Source organism: Setaria italica, chromosome IX (genome assembly GCF_000263155.2).
Source record: "Setaria italica strain Yugu1 chromosome IX, Setaria_italica_v2.0, whole genome shotgun sequence".
Taxonomy (NCBI): Eukaryota; Viridiplantae; Streptophyta; class Magnoliopsida; order Poales; family Poaceae; genus Setaria; species Setaria italica.
In genome coordinates this window covers 2,030,322-2,036,027 of record NC_028458.1, presented here as the reverse complement: position 1 = coordinate 2,036,027, position 5,706 = coordinate 2,030,322, and positions in this window count along the sequence as shown.

Here is a 5,706-nt window from a genome sequence, read left to right as displayed (position 1 = left end):
TTCCAAGGGCGCGGGTCGTTGTCACCACAGGGGGCTTACACCAGAGGTTCCGCCAACAGTAAAGCAGGTCAGTGGATATTGATCGATCGATGCACACACATCTAGCACATGCTTCTCTAAATTGGAGGGGATGAATAAAGTTACCTTTCGCGGGCGGTGGGGTAATTAATACTAGTTTCAGGAGGAGTGGATCCTTATTATCTACATACACATGTCGTCTGACCGTAATCACCGAGTTGCAATAAGTGATCTCTGATCTCGAAGTTCCATTCAGTTAGTCATTGGCTGGCTACCCTGAAACTGATTTTATGCTCAGGCCCATTTGCCTCGCATAAGATATGTTCTCTTCCTCAGAGAGGGGGTGGGGGGGGGGGGGTAGGTGAGGGGGGCCGCTCGCTGCTCCTGAGGTTCTTGCGGTTGGGTGGGAGGATCTCGATCGCCTGCCTGACGGAACTCGGCCGGATCGGTGGGCAGGGGTTATCGGGATGAACGGAATCGCGCGGAAATTTTGTGTGTTTCTGTTGGGAGATTTCGTCTGGAGAAATTCGGACGGACTGGTTTGCACTTGCAGGACCTATCTGGGTCAATTCACGCGGAATTTTTGTGCGTTTCGGTTCGGGCGAATGCGTTTCTGGGCGCCGAGAACTCTTGTGTTACAGTTGCTCAGGAGCTCCTTTCAACTTTTTAACTCCCTTGCCCATTACTATTCGAGCTTTTTGCAAAACAAAATCAAATTGTGGGTCGTTTATTGTTGGAAAAAAGACAATGGTTTTGGATAGATCAAATTAAATGATTTGCTGTTCGCTCGATTTATTTCTTCTATCACACTGATAATTTCATGGGAAACATTGGCAAGGGGAGGTAGTGTGCATGCACACACCACCTCGTAACCGGCAAAACACGAAATGTAAAAAAAAACAAGTTACTTGACCGTGTTAGAGCAACTCCAAGAGTACCTCAAAAAATTCTTCCCCAAAATTATGTATTGGGGGTTCTCCTAAAAAAATTTTCCCCCAAAAACATATCAATCCACAGCAGATCGATAATAATTGCCTCTAATATTTTCAAAACAGGCCACGTCATCGTATTGGGCCGATCAGAAGGGACGCGTGGGCGTGCGGGAATCAGGATTGGGGCAAGAACGCTAATGCTAAAAACTATACGCGGTGGCAGGCTGTTTTTTAGCGTCGCTAAAAAATTGGGGAAGGTTTGGGTGGATTGTTGGAGTTCATTTTTTTCTCGTTTTCTCCTAAAAAAGATATTGGTGTAAGATTAGCGGACTTTTGGAGTTGCTCTAAGGATTTTCTTAACAAGTTCTACAAAGGAACTGTTGATTATATTATAAATAAGAAATAGCTTATTTTGAGCAGTATCTACGTGAGAAAGGTAAGAAACGACGATGAAGCCAACAATATAAGATGACTGCAAAGCACGAGCACCAACACGTGCCGCACAACACGGTTACCATTATGTTACAGTCGGCGCTTGTGACTCACGTCTTCAAATGCTGCCCTAATTTTCCGTTCATTTGGCAACATAATTTTTATTAAAGAAAGAAACCGTCGGATATGCATGTGCAGGAGAAGATGCATCGACCTAACTCAGCGGTGCAGTGAAAAGGTCAGGCAGCATATTGCTTGTGTTAAAAGAAAACTTTTAGTCTCCTGGTCGTCAACTTCAGGGTTGCTGACACCATTTGGTGTACCTAAAATTCTGCGTTATCCGGCGATAACCATGGATGTACTGCACATGCTGCGGTGACAAACCAACACGACAAGACGGCACGTTTACTAATATTTTGCCCAATTCCTTGATGAGAAGTCTGAAAGCAACGTGACCGGCCGGTACATGAGAAAGCAAGAAGTTGCACCACAAAAAAAAAGGCGCGATTTTTCTCGTGTGTCTTGCAAGCAAAGTTCATGGAGAAAAAGGCGAGGTCTTATTGTTTTGAAGGTACGGGGCAGGTGGCCAATGAATAGCCTTATTTGCGTTTGGTGAGGGTTTTCTGAATCCTGACAGTACAAGCGTACAGACAGACCTAAACAAAGCAAGCCGGGAACGGCTGGGAAAAGGCAAGGAGCGACGTTGCCATTGATTTCAGTGCCTTGGTTTGGTGCACGTTCCATGGCGATTTGTTTAGCGGAGACGATGAGGTGGAACGAAGAAGCTTCGCCCTTGTTTAGTTGCCAAAATTGGGAGTGTCAAAATTACTGTTCCGGCACTGTAGCACACTGTAGCGTTTCGTTTGTATTTGTGAATTATTGTCCAAACATTGACTAATTAGGCTCAAAAGATTCGTCTCGCAAAGTACAACAAAACTGTGTCATTAGTTTTTAATTTCATCTACATTTAGTACTCCATGCATGTACCGCAAGTTTGATGTGATGGAAAATCTTCTTTTTGCATAGTGCCAAAGTTGGGAGTTGTGGGTGAAGTAAACAAGGCCTTCATCGATCAATGCCTGTGCCGTCGTCAGAGTATTAAGAAGCTTCAGGCCTGAACGCGGCCACACGATGGAGCACCCGGCTCGTCGCTTACGCTTTCTCCCGCCCGCAGCGTGCAGCGGAACTTAGGAGCAAAGGCAAAGCCGATGCGCGCAGCAACCGCGCCTAACCAACCGGCTACTCAACGCATTAGCGAGCTAACCAACTAACCTGCCGGTTCTATAACAACGCAAAACATCCGCAGTGGTGCGGGTGCGGCCACCGGCGAGTGCTGGTCGTTGCGCCGTCGCCGCCGGCCGGCCGGCCGGCCGGGTCCGGCACTCCGGACGGCCTAATAAAATGTTTATTACGCTTTACGCTTCTTTCCGAGTAGTGTGGCCGGGCGCCGGCGAGTGCTAGCCGTTGCGGCGTCGCCGACGGACCGGCGGGTCCGTCCGACCTGCTAGCATGCACTCCTACTTAAAGCAACTTTTGACGACCGGGCTGTGGCGCGCCACGGGCACGTCACCAAACGTTGGGTCCGGGCGTACGCGCCGTGCCGCTCGTGACGACGATGCAGATTGCCTAGCGCCGCGACGAGCACCCAGGCCGTCCGGCCGCCTGGCCATTTGACAGTTCAGCGGCGCAGCCGTGTACTAGACGGTAGGCCCGGCTCCAATCCGTCCGTCCGTGCGAGTGTCTACAGCGGCGGTACCCGGTAGGTCTTGAATGCCCATGCCACCGGAACGTGGGGCCCGACCCGATCGGATTTAACTGGCCACGACAAGGTTCTCGCCGCCGGGGCCCCTGCCAGCTCGGCCTTGTCTAGGACGGGTACGGTCGGTCACTACCAAGATGAGATCAGAAGCCCAGAACTGCTTAGCTGTGCTGTGCAGCTATTTCCGGATCGATCTGAAGCAGGGCACCACACACACTACACTACACTACACTACACACACGACGCAGCTAAAACATTCTCGCAAAGTACTGCAGGTAAAGGCCGCGTGTGCTCAAGCCGGCGGCGACGGAGAATGTTTCGCTTCCGCCGCGTCACCATCTTGTGGTGGTTAAGCTCGGCGGCGACGGCACGCACGCACGGCCGAAGGTGACTCGGATCGGAGGAGCTGTGTGCCTGTGACACGCAAGCCTTCCGTTTCGCTTTGCAGAGTTAATAAGCAACAGACAGGCTGCGAATCGCCAACAACTTTTCTTTTCGTCCCCTCTCTTTCTCCTTTTCCTGGCGCTGAATGTCAGATCGGTGGTTTAGAGACTAGACCGGGGAGACGGTAGTGTGTGTGTGAGCTGAGAGGGATGGCGACGCTAGCAGCATGCTTCTGCTGCAAACAATCGTGCAGCCACCTGCAGATGACCAGCTACCAACCAAGTACTGAATTCGTGTGTGTTTTCAGGCAAATGGATAACTTTTTTGTGTATCCCATCAAGTGTTCAGATAGGTACGTGATAATGGAACGCTAATTGCTCCATGATTTGCAGCGAATCCTCAAAGCACCGGACTTGCCGACTTGGTGCACCCAGGGAGCCTGAGACGTTTGAGTCGTTGAGCACCTCGCCGACAGAGAGCAGGCAGGCGGCCGCGGCATGGTGGTGGTGGCAGGCAGTCAGGCGGCATGCGTTCGTGCCGGCAGCGGCGTCTGGCGTCCTCAGCTCCTCTGCAAATGCAAGTAGGTCGCTGGCGTTATCAAAGCTGCCCGCAGAGGAGGAGGGCCTCGCTGTGACATCGTGGATGGGTTGGGTTCCACCGGGAGCTGCTACCCGTTACCGTCCCGAGTCAAACGGCACCATGGATGGCTAGCGTGACGATGTGAGCCCTGACCTGACCGGTGTTCATTTTCAGCGAAACAGCTATTACCTCTGAAGGTTTCGCTTTTTTTTCCCCAGCGTATCCGCCATTGCTCGGTACTACGAGTAGTACGAGTACTGTAGCGCAGGGCCACCGTTGATATTCTGGACTGGAGATCTGTCGCGCAGGACAGGAGGAGAGGTTGGTGACGGGTACGTGTCATGGGCTAAAAAGGCTAGGTCCTAGCAAGGTAAGTCGCAGGGGTTAGGGATGCTGTGTCTAGCTAGTTACTGCCTCTAGCACTGACGTACTACTTACTGTACTCTACTAGTAGCATAGGAGTGAGTAGCTAGCTCCATCGGCGACAAAGTCAGCAACCTGCCCCGCCCTGTTCTTTCTCTGTCGCCATGAGTTGCGCTTCCAGAAACAGGTTCCTCTTCCTCAGCGGCCACCGGAACCGGTTGTTGGAATCAGATACCGACAAGGTTCGACGTCACACTCACGGGTAACATCGTCGACAAATGGTAATTTTGCTGCTGGACACTCCTCAATATTCACCTTTGCTGCTGGACACTTCTTAAGTTTGATATTTGCTAGTAGACACCGTATCTATTAAAATAATCATTTCTTGCTATGGAGGAGAGAGAAAATCAGTGACAAGACTAGAATACCCCTACAAGGTCATGCTACGTACAGACATGTCTGAGAAAAAAAAAAGATCATATATGAAGCCAGTGACACCGTACGTAGATAAAAGATAAAAGGAAGATAAAAAGAAGGATACAGCCATACAAAAGTATAATAAAATATAGATATGACAATATTCGATAGAAGTATTAAGGTAAACAAGGCTAAACATGTTGGCAGCCACCGTGTGTGGCGGACTCGTGGGTGGGGAACAGGAGAGGGATCGGATGGAGAGGACAAGATGCGAGGGGTAGTTTGGTTATTTTTTTAATTATCTCATTCCTTTCATCAAAAAATTAATATTATAATACATATGGTGCCTTATAGTGAATATCGAAACTTGTAGAGTGTCTGTTGGCAAAGGTAGAATTGAGTAGCGTCCATCAGCAAATATCAATATTAAGAGTGTTCGGTAGCAAAATTACTCTCGACAAATGCTACCATCTCCAAACCATGGCCATGACAAGGCGAGCTTGGAATAAACCCTTTTTTTAGGGAATGCTTGGAACGAACTTTAGTGCGTGTTCTTTTTCCTCGAGGGAAAGACGGAACAAACTACTCTTCGCCATGGCGGGCCTTACCATATTGTTTGTCTACGGGCCCATCGGGTCCAATGAGAAGGAGTGCTTTACTCAGGCCGACCAGCCACCAGCCAGCTTCCAACGCTCGGCCCATAAAAGAATTTGGGACCGTGTAGGCCCATCCATTTCGTCAGAATACCACGCTTACACACCCGTTTGTTTTTTTTCCCCCAATCACTCGCTTTTCATAAAATCAAACAGGGAACAAATGGGG